The sequence below is a fragment of the Taudactylus pleione genome, unplaced genomic scaffold (assembly GCF_031769625.1).
Source record: "Taudactylus pleione unplaced genomic scaffold, aTauple2 ptg000906l, whole genome shotgun sequence".
NCBI lineage: Eukaryota > Metazoa > Chordata > Amphibia > Anura > Myobatrachidae > Taudactylus > Taudactylus pleione.
The window spans coordinates 936,228-953,197 of record NW_028285307.1 but is presented as its reverse complement, the minus strand read 5'-3'; positions in this window follow the sequence as shown (position 1 = coordinate 953,197).

The window sequence follows — 16,970 nt, the reverse complement described above, 5'->3', positions numbered from 1 at the left end:
TAGATCTACGTTTGCAAGAGGGTCTCTTGTAGCCGACCTGATCTGTGGAGTCTTCTAAGTGTGTACCCCCTAGATCTTCCAAGATTTGGATTGCTTCTAACTCCTCCTCCATCCAGACATGCGGACTCACAGTGTCCAGATCATTGTGGGGAGTCATGTCCCCAGGAAGGTCAGCCCTAGTGTCTTGAGGAAAATTTGCTAACATAAGTTGATGTTTTTTTAAGGCATGAAATTTAGTTAATAATAGTTTCCTACAAAACAAATTGAGGTCCTTTTCCCAGAGAAACCTATCTAAATGTGCAGTGGGGGAGAAGGAGAGGCCTTTTTATTAAAAAGGAAATCTGGGACTCTGTCAAAGATTTCTCAGAGAGATTAATTATAAGTAAATTATCATTCTCTGGTACATTAGGTGTTACTTCCAAAATCTCGGAGATTGTCTCTGAGGTAATGGAGCCTCCCAAAATTCCTGCCCTCTTCCTCTTCTTTTTACTCCTCCTTGGTTTTCTCGTGGATTTCTGTATCTTGCACTTTGTCCTCTTCCCAACCCAAAAAAAGAGGAGGAAGATGATGGAATCAGGGCTGAGGTATTGTAATTATAGCCCTGTGTGGCAACAGAAGAGCCTGAGTATTCCCCACTTTCCTCCATGCCTGAGGAATCTGATTCTGATGATGAGTGACTATAGTTTTTCTTATAGTCCGGGATATGACTTGTTGTCTTCTTCAATTTGAAGATCTCACCTGCTATGTAGTCCTTTTTATCCCTGAGATATTTATTCTTTTTCCGGTCTATTATTAATTGTTCATACCGCTCCATGTCTTTTTTATTTTTCTCAAAGCAGTTCTGGAACTGAACCTCAGTTTCCCACTTTTCTAGTTGTTTCCCAAGGTTTTCAATTTCTTTCTCCAATATTTCTAGTGTCAAAAGGTTGTGTTTAATTAATTTTCCCACTCCTCCTTCAAATTGGGGGTGGCGAGCTCAAAAGTTGGGAAAACCTTGGGTCTCAGTCCTCTCGGAGATATTTTCTGTTTAAGATAGTTTTCCAATGTTATACGATCCCATGACAATCTAATTTGTTTCTGCAAATTGTGTTTAAGCTAGGTTAGGTGTAGAGATATTTACTGTGCTGGGGAAAATGGAATTTATATCTTCCACGTTTTTCCATCTGGTATTCAATTCCTCTTTGAGACTAAATGTCGTCATATTATAGTTTCCTTCTCAAATGTGTAGTATGGATACTGTAAATATATGTATCACTTACTTCCACTGTAGATCCAATCAAAATAGTATAAATATAGCTTACAATGTAGATTCACTATATAATGGAGCACGTGGATTATTGCTGCTCAATAATGGATGATGAAGCAGTTTTGGTACCAGAGTCCCGTAACACCACAGATGGAATAACAGGCATGATGAACAAGTGCCCTGCGCCAGCATTAACACTACCACAGAGGTCAACAATATCACCTCAAAAAGAAAGATCAGGCATACAAAGAATCATAAAGCTATAATAATGCCATCTGCATGAGCCAGCCCTATTAAAATATCAGACACTCAATCTGAAACAATTATCATCCCAGACACACAGGCAGAACTCATTTTGATACCGGATAATGATCTGATTCAAGATGCCCAGGTGTTCTGGGCATCAGATGTAGAATCTAGAGAAATGCATGCGGAAGGTTGTGTTTCAGGCACCCCGAGCATCGGGGTCGGTGTGTCTGTGAATGAGCCGCCTTCTTCGGCGCTGTCGCAGGGACATCAGTCATCGGTGGTAGACATCATCCAGCGCCACAGAACACACTGGATGAAGCTGTCGCAGGGCCATTGGGCGTAGGAATGATAGGTGCAGGTGTTGGTCAACAAACCACTACATGTACACCAGCAAGGGCAGAAGGCGAGAGTAAACTATCAAAATTAAAATATCACGCTTTGTTAGGCATGATTTTCAGAGAGCTCACATGCGTGAAACACATAGCGGAGGGGCTGTTAACAAGACATGCTGAAATAATGCGCAGTGGACAACGTGACTAGCACATGCTTTATGATTTTATTAACCGTTATATTGGCGGCATAGAACAGGGCAGGCTAGGTAGGGAAACAGATGCATTCATACAGGCCCACGCATTTGGTAAAAAAAAGAAATGACTAATTATGACAGGTCGTGGATTGAACCGCCATGCAGCATGTAGAGCGCAGCGCTGTAAAAATACATACAGACGTTTAAAAGTAAAGCACGCTATTCAGTCTTTAATAAACACAAGACAGAAACAGCTTAGACTAGGTCGGCATGGCATGTTTAGATGTAGCGGCCAGAATGACAATGCAGTTTCGTGCCGTGTAGATAGGCAATTATCACAGACAGACCATGCCGCAGCATCACCCACACATGTCGGTCCGGAATCTCCTGGTAATAACGAGGAGATGCACCCTGTGTTTTTAGAATCCATCGACAGATACGAGCGAAACCACCCCAATTTCAGGGAGTCTGAAATCTGGTTTGTCAATTTGGATAGGGTTACATTATTTGTAGATGCTATAAGGGCAATACACGACGCAATCCAGACCAAGCTCCACATCTACATGGTTAATGTCGACCCTAATGACCGTGTGCAGTTAAGGTTGGAGGGCGGTAGTTGACGCAATGCCATTTATTCACATCGCAAGATGCACAATACATTAGAGGCCATCAGTTTTTTGAATCAGATAACAAACACGCTGCAAAGTAATTCTGAGGTTTTAATTGATACAGAGTTGAAATTTGTGATCTCTGTTTTCAAGAATCATGTAGGTGGTGCCCTGATGGGCCGACGCCTGCAGAGAATACCACACAGTCTTATTATTGAGAAACACAGGCATTTGTTATACGATTTCAATAACAGCGGTAACAATTTGTGTCTGGCAGCTAGTCTCTGCAAACTTCTGGACAATGATAGTGCCACGGATATTGTTATACATGACCATGCTCTTGGGCTTCATAAAGCTTTGAATCTGCCCCTTTATAAGCCGATCAGCTTTAGCGACGTTGCCTGTTTTGAAAATCACTTAAAAGCAACAATTAAGATACTGTACTACAGAACAGACTGTATTATTATCATACTGACAGTCAATACAAAGACAACATACTGTTTATCTTATGGCACGACGACCATTACTATGGTATATTAGACAAAAAAGCATTTGTGGGTGCCCGATTTTTCTGCAAGTTTTGCCACACTGCGTACCACCACAAAAATAATCACGACTGCCTCTTCTTTTGTAAGGTCTGTCTCAGACAGACCTGTGTTGATACAGGAAAAGTGGCGCTAAGATGCCCTGTGTGTAGGGTGTTTTGCAGGTCAACCAACTGTTTAGAAGAGCACAAGGCTCTAGCGTTGTCTTCCAAAACCCTGTCTTGAAAAATTGCATTGTGACTGCTGTGGTTTGTACACCAACCCCAATCACAAGTGTTGGGGAATGACATGTCCTGTGTGCATTGGCAGTTTTGCGGGTCATTTGTGTTATATCCAAAACATTAAACCTGTGTATCCTACAAAAAGATAAATATTTTATGATTTTGAATGTATGCAGGAGACAGGTGTATACATACCAAATTACTGTTATGCGTTAGCACTAGCAGGTGAACAATCCTGGATGTTTCAAACACAAGCGAATGAACAATCCTGGGAGTTTCAGGGCATTGCTTGTATCAAAGACTTTGTAAAAACATTCATGAGACCAAAAGTTGAGGGGTACACATTCAAAGCCAATAATGCCGGTCGTTATGATGGGTACTTTGATTAAGAAGAAATTTTAAATTGATGTGCAGTCTCAAGGAGGTAAACTGATGTGCATTACGGTTCTTGATTTATTGACACTTTAAAATTTTTGCCTATGCGCCTCAGTTGTTTACCAAAAGCGATGGGATTTGAGGGCTCAAAAGGCCATTTCCCGCATTTTTTTAACACCGACGCTAACCAAAATTATATAGGATTCATGCCGGATATTCATACAATTGGCATACAATATATGATGGAATCAGAGTTAGCTGAATTCAAACAGTGGTATGAGAAATACAAGCATAATCCATTTAACTTCCAGGATGAACTTAATCGCTATTGCAAGGATGATGTGGTAATATTACAGAGGGCTTGTAAGACCTTCCAAGATGCCGTTTTAGCAATGACTGAAGTTTACGTTGTTGTATATAAAAAAAGGGGCCCATCATTGTTAAGAGGCACGTTGACCCGTTTCAACTTACCACATTAGCATCGGTATGTATGGCCATGTACCGATGTAGATTTTTAGAGGAAAACACATTGGCGATTGTACCGGGAGATAATAATCATAAGACTCAGAAGCGTTACTCAACACCGGCCATACAGTGGCTAATGTACATAGCGCATACAGAGGGTGTAGACATAAGACACGCATTACAAGGGGGTGAAAAGAAAGTTGTTAGCTACTACCTGGATGGTTATGCCGTTATTGATGATGTACAAATGGCATTTGAGTTCCAAACTGTTCGGGTTTCACATGCGTGTTATTTGGGAATGCGAGTGGAAAAAATTGTTACAAAAGGATGCGTGTCTACAGGCGTTTCTTAAGGGCAGAGATTTGCCCGAACCCTTGGACCCGTGCTCTGTGCTTTACGGTGGATGTACAAATGCCATAAATCTGTATCACCAAACACAACAGGACGAGCGCATACACTACTATGATTTTACCAGTCTGTACCCATTTGTCAACAAAACCAAATCATGTCCTGTAAAACATCCCAGGATCATTCATAAAGATTTTGGCAATATCACAACATATTTTGGCATCGCCAAAGTAAAAGTGTACCCACCACGTGGACTTTTCTTTCCGGTTTTACCGGTTAAAATGCTCAGTAAACTAATGTTTCCTTTATGTCGAACATGCTGCGAGTCTGGGCAAGCATAGTCGTGTGAATATGACGACGAGGAATGAGCCCTCATCGGTATGTGGTGTACCATAGAGTTAATTTAGCCATTGACAAGGGTTACAAAGAGTGTAAAATCTATGAGGTGTGGCATTTTGATAACCAAGCCGATGGTTTGTTTGCAGGGTACATTAAATTACATCTCAGGGACAAACAAGAGGCATCCAGTTATCCCAAATAGTGTACAGACTCTGAGAAACTCCAAGAGTATATAGATGCCTATCAAAAAAATGAAGGGGTGTTTTTATGACCGGATCATATTCATATTTATCCGGCTAAGCGCCAACTTTCAAAACTCTTACTTAATAGCCTTTGGGGTAAATTTGCACAACGGTTCAACTTGGCCAAAACAGCGCTCGTGTCCAATCCCAAAAAAATTAAGGGGTGTCTTTACGACCGGATCATATTCATATTTATCCGGCTAAGCGCCAACTTTCAAAACTCTTACTTAATAGCCTTTGGGGTAAATTTGTGCAACGGTTCAACTTGGCCAAAACAGCGATCGTGTCCGATCCCAACAAACTTTTTGAATACGCGTTTTGCCCCGATATGAGGTGTCTTCTCATAGATGACGATGCGGTGAAGGTGAATTGGAAATACGCCAAAGATCATTATACCAGCTCGCATATTTGTAATATTTTTATAGCTGCAATAACAACGGCGTATGCCCATATTAAACTGTACAAACTGCTGGATAAGTTGCAAGAGCGTTGTCTTTACCACGATACAGACTCTTTCATTTTTGTCAGCAGGCCCGGTGATTGGAATCCGCCATTGGGTGATTATCTAGGTGAACTGACTAGCAAAATCCCGACTGGTGCGCATATAACAGAGTTTGTCTCAGCGGGGCCCAAGTCATATGGATATCGTTTAAATAACGGAAAGACCAGTTTAAAAGTTAAAGGAATCACGCTTAATGTTGATAATGTGCAACATGTCAACTTTGACAGCCTGAAAGACCTGGTCTTAGATTATCCTTTAAACCCCAAAGGCGACAACCAGAAAAAAATTGTGATTCGCCAGCCCGATATAGTGCATTTTAAAAGGTATTGGCAGATTGAAACGTGAGTGCTGCAGAAAATGCTAAAGTGCGTTTACACTAAACAGAAGCTTACAGATAACCTCACAATGCTTCTGTTTGGGTTTTAAGATGGATATGAGGCTGCAACATCCCTTTTCATGTATTTTAGCAGGCCCCTCCAATTCGGGTAAAAGTTATTTTGTGAAAATGCTGCTGCATAATTCCGGTACGCACCACTCACACGTTCCCGATAATATTGTTTGGTTTTATGCTTGCTGGCATTCCATGTACTATCATCTGCTGCACGATTACCCTGGTATGCATTTTATAGAGGGGCTACCTGAGACTTTTAACAATGACCAACCTTTCCCACCTGATAATGTTAATTTAGCAGTGGTTGATGATCTGATGGAGTCGGCTTGTAATAATACGGAGATTGAGAAAGCTTTCACAAAGTATGTACACCAAAGAAATCTCAGCATCATGTACCTTGTGCAAAATGTGTTATTTCAGGGTAAAAAGAGCAGAACTATACATTTAAATACAAAATATATGGTTCTTTTCAAAAACCCTAGGGATAAATTTCAAGTGATGACGCTGGCTAGGCAGATGTATCCTGGTAAATCGCTGTTCTTTTTAGAGGCTTTTGAAGACGTGACCAGAGTGCCTTATGGGTATTTACTGGTTGATTTAAGAAACAACACGCTTGATAAGTACCGTTTACGAAGCAGGTTATTCCCTCCAGATACACCGGTAGCGTACATCTTTAAAAAGCATACTTCTAAAAAACTGTTATTCTTCAACTTTTAGCCATTCGCCATAGCGGCACCATCAGTGAGCATGTCGGTGCGCTTGCATCATAATTGGGTGCTTTTAAAAGCGTTAATAAAGGCGACACCGACTCAAAGAAACGCTATTTTATACACAACTTCAAACGATTTGATGACGGCCATTTGTGAGATTGTGCTCAATACGCTAAAAGGTAAAATACCGTTCTCACAAAGACAGTTGAATTTCCTTAAAAAGAAGCGCAACCTTATAAAATCGCTATGTAATAAGAAATGCACCATTGGTAAAAAGAAGCGATTGGTGAAACAGTCAGGCGATTTATTGGCTTGTTGCTTGGTTTAGCTATACCGTTAATAACGGGACTTCTGACTAATTGTTGATGGAATATGCTGAGAAGATATATCTGGTGCCTCAGCAGCAGATAGAGCGCTTGTGCAACAAACCGGGTAACGATGATATACGTGAAACAGCTGCGCAAGGCCTAGATGCAGAGATCATAAACATACTACAGAGTAATGAATTATTGGAGTATGATAAGGCTAAGCGTTACACAGCAGCATTGCAGAAATATCTGGTGTTGAGTAAACAGTCTGATAGAGAGTTGTCAACTTTAACTCTCTTAATGCCCGAAGCACCAACTGTTCCTCAAGCGACCAACTCTGGCCAGGTAGCCAGTTCTGACACCATTTATCAAGAAGTTTTGGACAGTGTTAATGACCAGTATAGGAAAAACAGTGCAATACTATTAAATAAAATGGCCAGGTCTAAACACATCACAAACTGGAACGCTAAAGGCGAGTTTCTTGATAAAGGTAACGCTGTACAGGGCTCCAACATGCTGGATTTAATAAGAAGCATCACGCAAAGCCACAGCGTGTCGAGCCATAAAATGCTGAATGGTTGGGCCGAGATTATGCAGGCCATGGCGGTATGCAGACCATGGCTTAATTAAATATACCGTCCACAGTGGTCGGCAACACATCCAATAGGCTGCACCTAGACCATTTAAAGGCAGAAACATATACCATTGGTGATGGGTATTTATCAACCCCACTGGCGCTATAATCACATAAGAAAAGACGCTTAAATGTTTTAAGCACCACGGGTTAACAACGACACACTGTTACTTACTGCCTAGAAAAAGATCTGTAGAAATGTTCCAGGATACCCCGTGGCTGAGTCTATAACCTATTTGTATTGTATATTGTTTTTAAACACATGCATTGTAATGAAGTTTAAAAATGTATGTTTATTATAGCGCTGTAACATTGTACATAAAATGCTTCAAACACCTTTCTGATCACAACTGCTATGATATTGCAATGATGATGTAACTGTAAATATACTTTTTCTGTTACAGTAAAATATGTTTATGATTTAGAATGGATTGTTTTGTTCTTTGTTTCTAATCAATGTTTATGGAAGAAGCTCACAACAACATAATGTTTAAAACCATTGTTTATTATTGTTATGAAGTATTGTACATAAAATGTGTCAAACGCAGGGTTGATTACAAGTTAAACATTTCTGTATACATTTATCCGTATAGCAGCTCAAACAATGTCTTTTCGGCAGACGCCTTACAACATTGCAACTAAACGTCATTACATCTTGTATCATTTCTAAATCGGGAAAGAATTTCCTCATATTTGTAGTTTTTACACATTAAAAATATAAAGTAAATACAATATTGCCTGCATACAGCACTTGAAAAGCCTTGTAACTGGCGGTTTTGGTGACAATTGCTTTTTGAATTAAAATGTAAAAACTTTATGATATTCTTTGGGAAAATAACGCTGTCCGGTGTGAGTAAGACTCAAAGAAATAACAAACCCCCTCTTCATTAAAATAAACGGCCAACCAGTGTTCGGCAGGCTGTCCGCTACTATGCATGTTGATTACAAACACGTAGGGGTAACGCGACAGTTTATCGGTTGGCAACATATCACACGCATAGGTTACTTTAAAATAATGGAGCATGCTTGGTTCCATGTAGAGAACACAATTTATCTGTAGTGTGTTCATTTTTATTTTATTTATTTTTTTACCACGTAATAATAATCGTTAAAAAATTCAATAAAATATTGAAATAGTTTCTATCACTTATAGGTAATCATACAGCACATCGTGCCTTTGATTCATCTCAATGACATTATCAAATAGAGCATAAATTATCACGTTGACCGTACAATCCAATGCTTCCGTGAAGCGGAATTCGGCATGTAGATTGCCCGTTCTTATCAGGGAAAGGTGCTCTCTGCATTCCTGCTCAGCGACAGATCAAAAGCAAACAGCGTATAGCTGTTGAGGTACTTTTCGTGGTCGACCAGTATTTCGGCTTCAGATTTCTGCTTATTTGTGATCTGTATGAGCAACTTATACTCTCTTAGAGCATTACCGTGTTCAAAGTTTGGTTGAAATGGTTTTGCCGGGTGCAGCATTCCATCCAGATAAAGGGATGCAAAGCTCACATTTTTATGTTCAAAATAAAGGGGTCCCAATCACAAACCTGACTATGACAGTTTTTGCCACTTGACCTAAAAATCGATTTTCTAGATTAAACACTCTACTGCCTGTGGGTATGCTGTAGATTTTCATTCCAATGCGGTCAATCACGTATTTCTCATTGCCGTTTAGCAGGGCCTGCGCGTGCCCAATGCACACTGCCGTTGAGACCTGTTTCTGGTGAGTTTAATCTTCAGGTCAACGGTGTTTAAGATGAGTTTATGCTGATGGAAAAGGTCGCAGTGAAGCGGTCCTAGCAAATCAACTGTGCGACTCTGCGCGGTCGATCCTGCGCGTTTTCTGAAGCCAGTATTAGGACCATCCAGCACCCTTTTGTTATGTTCTCCAGCAACATCTTTATAAAATAAGCCTGTGATGTGCTTTGCTGACAAAGCGTCAGAGCTATAATTCAATATATTCTCAATGTATGCACGGTAGGCATGAAGATTGTTGGATTGTGATATGAGTCTGTCGCCCAACGTAACATCCACTTGGCTGAATAATGTTGCTATGGGGTAATTAATAAGGGCAACCCGAGCCCTTTCGGCTATCGCCGTGTTATCGGTTCATACGATCTTGCACGTCACGTACAGCATGGTGTTGTTCAGGTCATAGTAGTGTTCGCCGCTGGCCGCTATATAAAATTCAAGCGTTGCTGTGTCGGATAACACTGCAAAAGGTTGAACTTCAATGTATAGACTTTTCTCTATGCTTGTGTTTGTGTCGGGGGGCATGTCAAAAAGATCCAGCTCTGTTTTTGTGCATTCGATGGACTCTGAGTGTATGAGAGACATGTTGTTTAAACAATATCACCAGCACTGCACTTTGGTTTTCTCTTCTTCTTTAAGCTGCGGCATCTCCGGCTTTCATTTAAAAAGGGGATGCCCCAAGGCGGAAACGCTATCGTGCGCTTCCGTTTTCTTTTAGACACACCTTTTCTTGTATATATTATTCCTGAACCATCTTGATTGGTTTGGTTCGCCTTGTGTATTTTATTCCTCACCTTCATTGTGGCATGTCCAATAACGTCTTTCGCTATATTGTGCGCTGCAGTCTTCACGTGTGGCTTAGCTAACTCTAGACCTCTCTGGAAAAGAGGCACCGCTTTTCTGAAAAGGATTTGAAAAATACTGCCTAAACCACATCTGTACATGTATGCGCTGCCGTGAAAACCAGATAATCCATTACCGGCTTGTGCTTTATAATATTGCGCGTAAAGCGCCGTATCACCAAAATTTTTAACAGCAACCATTCTGCCCTGTTAATAAAAATCATTTTTGCGACGTCTAAAGTGTATTTTTATGATTGCTTTCCCAAATTTGAGTGCTATGTTCTCATTATGGTTGTTCTTTATCTCTACGGTAATCGTGTCAAAATGCGCTTTGCACAAAGGTACGTAATCTGGCTTCTCATATCGAATTGTGACCATTTCGTTGTTCCGCCCCTTCATTTCAACAGTCCGTAGCAACGGTTCATAACTATCACCGACCCTCTGGTGTTCGAAAATCTCTGTGTACACGTACAATGTACATTGTCCCCCGTTGATGTCGGCACACAGCTTTAAAAACCTAATTTTAGGTTGTAAACCCAGTATTCATTCCAGCTTAACACCAGCTGTGATCTGGCACATCGGCTTATTGTCGAAGGCTACGGCGCGTTCGAGGGGGTCGTACCATAGTTTTAACCCTCCATCCAGATTATGATGATCAATTTCAGATTTGAATGCATCGACAAGCACCTCGATTGTTTCATAAAAAACGGGTTTAATGCACACCCTCGTGACAGCCATGTTCGGTCCGTCCCACCTTGTTATTTTCAACACACAATCACGTATATCAATTGTATTCCAGGTATGCAGGTATTGTATTTCTGTAAGAGCTACATCCCATTTGCCGCTTAAGTGTATCGGCTTTGCAAATTATGTTGTATAGTTAGAAATCTTATTTTGCGGGAATGTGTCTGCCGACGCATTACTGGGCAGTGTTATGTAGAACGACTTATTATCCATCTCACAATTTGTTTACAGCGCAATGCACTTTATATATCTTTTATCTCAGATGCTGCGATCCAGCTGTTAAATTTTGCAGGGTAACCGCACCACTTGACCAATGCGTATTTTCGACCACTGACCATCTTATTTTTAAAAATCTTTTCCACTTTGTAAGTTCTGTTGTAGTTTTTGGGAATGCTTTGAAGTTCTTCGAGGTAAAAACTGCCTGTTATAACTTTGCCGTACAAATCTGCCAACGTATAAAGCAGCCTAAGATCTTTAATGTTCACAGCCTGTATGACGAATATTTCCTCAGAATAATTCTGTTTATAGCCTTTCTGAAATATATCCTTATATTTGGAGATGCATATGTGCTCACCGACGGCTAATCAAGACTATATTTTACTAGTTTTAAAGTATTTGCCGTACATCATCTTAAAAACGCTCAAAGCATTAGAGGTGTTCACATCACACGGCGTGCACTTAATCGTTCTATGATACGTGTTATTATAGCTATATATGAAGTCCTGTAAAACATCTATATATCTGTAGGTATTCTGCGCTGTGAAATAGCGCCACATCCATGTTTTTAAAGTCCTGTTGAATCTTTCTTTAACTGCCGCATTTACATCATTGTTGTCCGTAAAATTATGTATATAGTATTTTTCTAACAGTTTTTTTAGGATTTTGTTTAGAAACTCTTTACCGCGGTCGATTTTCAGCTTCTTTGGCATGCAGCCCTGCTGAAATATATTTTCAAAAGCGCTAGCAATGGTTGCGGCACTCTTAGACATTAGGTTTACGGCCCAGGCTCTCTTACTGAATATATCAATAATGGTTAATATATACTTAAAATCATCATTGTACTCTGCAAGGTCTATGAGCAATACCAAGTCGCATTGCCATTGCTGATTTATATCCGACACGCAGATCATGTTCCATTTATAGTTTTTACTAGCCGGTTTATGTAACATATATGTATCTTGTTTTTGCATCCATTTTTACATTTCCGTTCTTTTAAACGCATCTTTATTGGCCTTATGATACTTATCAAAGCTGTTATAACTGCCTGGGTTCAATACCGTGTAATATGCCTTATTCATTCGCTTTTTTTGATTAGCGGCGTGACGCACCGTTTCTTTTGTTCATAGGCATGGCTGCCTGCTAGATAAAGATGTATTTTTATAGCTATCACGAAGGGTTAACAACAATACTCTCTGATTAAACATTGAACTCATTTTATATAAACCTATCAAAAAAGATATAACATTTTATATCAAGGCCTATCGCATTTATATACATTTGATTTCGATTTTTATATCAAAACCCTATCAAAAATGATATCATTTTATATGGATTTAATATTGAGCCATATAAAATTCATATAAAACGATATCAAAAGGGGAGGAAAAGTGGGAGTGCCAGGGGGAGGGAATATTGGAGGGGCTGTGGGCGTGGTATCTGTCAAATTAAGTTTGACGAAAAAGTGTTCTCTATCTACTTGAATCCACTGGGTCTGCAATTGTAGTAGGCGCTTCTTGCGATCTCCTCCTCTTCTGTCCAATGGAACAAAGTCAATGATCTTGTAGGATAAGGTAGCCAGGGAGTGTCAGTTCTCCTTGAAGTGGCAGACAACAAGTTGGTCGATTGCTTTTCCAGAAAGGGCATTTCAAATGACTGTGTGGTGTTGTGCCATTCTCTCCTTGAATAACCTGGTGGTCTTGCCAATATACACCAAGATACATGGGCATTTTATAATGTACACCACATATTTACTTGTACAAGTCAATACATGTCATATCGGACAATGTTTACCTGAATGGGGGTGTACTATATAGTTGCCCGGTTCCATATAGCTGCAGTTTATGCAGCTAGTACACTTGTAGCAACCTGTTTTATTAGACAAAAAATTAGTATCCTGAATGGAGGTTTGTTGCGAAAAACATCATTATGTACCAGCCAATCTTTAATGTTCCTACCCGTCCTGTTGCACATAATAATCGATGATTTGTTCAAAGATTTAATGTTGGTATCAGTATTGATAATTGACCATAGATCCTTGGTAGTATGATTAATAAATTCACTCATGGTATTACGGATGTTAGAGAAAAACATGGTTTTATGGGTGTCCTTTGATTTATTTTTCTAGGTGCATAGTTGCTCCTGAAACATTTTAATCACTTTGGTTTTAGTACCCTCCAATTCTTTAATATATATATTTGCATAGAACAATGACTTACATAAAAAATTTTCGGATTTTTCATTCACATATTAAATATTTTTTATTATGGATCTGTTGCGGATGTATATTCTATACATAATTTTGTATGTTTTCTTGTATGTTTTTTGTATAGATTTTTATATGTTTGTTAGGATATGTTTTTTCTTTATTATGTTATTCATATATGTACTTCTTCACTTTTTTTCACTCTCTCTGAACACTTGGGTGTAGAGTTATATGTTCTCTCTTCTTGTAGGGGACAGTGTATGATAAGCCTTTTTAATTTTGCTTACAGTAGTTGTATTTACATGAGGGTTCATTCCCACACTGGTCACATTACATCACTCTTCTCTTGAGTTTTTTTCCTAAATTTCACTGTATTTACATGGTTTCATTCACATAGGTGCTGGCTACATATGCAGTTCATTGTCAGGTACCTGCACATTAGTGAAATCATCTCTTTCAAGCCTCACATCCCCTCCGATACCATGGGGATGCCAGACCGATCAGTCCTGTGCTGTGCCTGTAGGTCCGAGGCAGCGCGATGCATCATCACATTGGTGACATCATCACGTTCACGTCGGGACTCTCTGAGTGTGCCCAAGGATGATATCACACCCTGGGCTCCTGGTGGCATTGAGCATAATGCTGCATGTCACCTCTCTTTTTCTGTGGGGTATATATATATATATATATATATATATATATATATACAAGAGATGTGCAATGGATCATTTTTGCTGGTTTTGGTTCTAATTCATTGGCCAGTTATGGTTTTTGTTTTTCCAAACCACTGTGACTGGTTTTAATTTTGTTTTTGGATTTTTTTCCAAAAATTGCCAACAATTGGCAAAAAAAAGCTAAAATCACATGATTTGGGCCTTTATTTGTTCCTAGAGTATTATTAACCTTAACACCATTAATTTCCACTCATTTCCAGTCAATTTTGACCACCTCACAGTTGACAATATTGTTTTCAATATTCAATTTTGTGACTGGTTGAGAGCTGTCTTGCTTGCTTCCCCTTGCAAAGGATTGTTTCACAGTCAATTGTTTTTTAAAAAATAGTCTTCCTCTTCTGGAATGAAGATCCATCCCCAGCAGCAGCAGAAGGCCTAGCACTGAAGGATTCTTCTAAGGAATCCTGGATAGAGAAGGAGTCACCTACAGAAGTCTCAACATATTGGATGCAGGACTACCGCTGATCATTACTGTGGATATTGAGGATGAATCTGTTGGTGGTAGAGATTGCAGGTGCTGGGATCTAGTTGAATTTGAGAGAAGGGAGCTAGCTGATGCTGGTCTGCTTGTTATTATTTTTTTAGCACCAGTTTCTGATGTTGTCAAAAACTTTTCATGCGTTTGCTGCAAATGACGTAACTGGGAAGAGGTTCCTAGATGGTTAACGTCCTTACCTCTACTTATTGTGGTTTTGCAAACACTACAAATGGCTGGACAATTGTTGTCAGGAATTGAGTAATAATAATTCCACACATAAGAGTTGCATTCATTTGTCCTAATCTCAGGCAGCACAATGGCCTTCCTCTTATCATAGCCAAAAGCTGCTTCCACTGGTGCATGGTTTACACAAACAACATCCTCATCCTCAACATCCTCATTAGTGCCAGTGTCAGCTACACAAATAACCCACTCATCTTCTTGCACTTTCTCGGTGGCTTCCTTAATTTCTATGTCATCAGCTATATTTGTGCTGCATATCCCCACATTTGCAGAGGGAGCAGAAATGGTGGAAGGCAGTTTATCTGTGATTACAACAGTATCAGAAAGATCAGACTCACACATAACACTAGTGGGCACACTTAGGGGTATATTTACTAAAGTAAGTGTCTTTAGAAGCGGAGATGTTGCCCATAGCAACCAATCAGATTCCACTTAACATTTAACTAGCACCTTTTAGAAGATAATAGCTAGAACCTTGAGCATCGACTTTAGTAGATGATGTTGAAGGACTAGCGTCTTCATCATGACTGGTGGAAGCAGCTGCAGCAACAGTATTTGGTTGCTCTTCTCTAAATGGAACATGTCAATATTTTTAATTTGCAGATAACTGCATGGCTTATATATGCATATGAGCAAAGCACAGCAAACAGTACAAACAATACCATTATGACATTTAATTTAGTGATGTCACAGGTGCAGGTCTATTCAAACAGCGTGAAGTAGAGTCATAGGGCTTATATATGCATGTGAATGTCTTACTGATAGACACAGCACTGCCTATACAGCACAGTCACTTATGATTTGACTAGTCAGTCTGGACACAGCCTATACAGCAGAGTACAGCCCAGCATATAGAAGCGTGCACCCCTATACACAGTCATTGACTAAGCAGCACAGCCACATCTGACATCTGAGTCTGGATACTGCCTATACATCAGAGTACAGCAAAGCATACAGAAGCATGCACCCCTATACACAATGAATAATCAGCACAGCCACTTGTGGCTTGTGAGTCTGGACAAAGCCTATGCAGCAGAGTACAGCACTGCATACAGAAGTGTGCACCCTATACGCAGTCATTGACTAAGAAGCACAGCCACTTGTGATTTGTTTATCTGGACACAGCCTATACAGCAGAGTACAGCACAGCATACAGAAGCGTGCACCCCTATACACATTCAGTAAGCAGCACAGCAAATTGCGAGTCTAGACACAGGACAGCCTATACAGTAGAGTTAAGTGCAGTATACATCAGCATGCCTGACAATGAAATGGTGCCAAGTCCCATCCACGGCACCTTATATAGAATACAAAACCTGCAAGATTCCGACACTGCAAGAATTATGTTTTGCCTCATAGTGGAATCTGAATCAGATGGGAAGACATGAGCTGCCTCTTGTATTGACTTGAACTTCCAATATTTGGGAGGGTTCAGATTCCATGGAATCGGAACCACTCATGTCTATATCAAATGCTGTATATATATATATATATATATATATATACTTTCTGTATATATGTAAGACATACACAGCAAACATACACACAGATGCACACATAGCATACACACACAGCATTCAGTACATACACACATAGCATTCACACAGCAAATGTACACATACTGTAGCATACACACACAGCATACTTACTAACACACACATACTGTGCATACACATAGCATACAACATACACACATACTCATACACTCACAAACTGTGGGCCACCTCCTAGGTGCCGGGCTGCTGGGCAGCCAAGATCCTTCTTCTTCCACACTCCCACTGTGATGACTGTAATTTCAGCACACTGACTGAACCCTGCCTGCTCAGCTGTAAGCACTTCTGCATCAGGTGGTATGAAACACACCAGAAGCATTTACAGCTAAACAAGCAGTGGCCAGGCAAAGCTGTCTCCATCTCTAAAAAAAATGTGGTCCATCAGGGGGGGTTCTGGATACTCAGAATCCCCCCTCTGTGTGCTACTGTAAATATAGCTGTAGTGTGATGATGATAATAAATAATTGTGGAACTCAGCACAAACAAT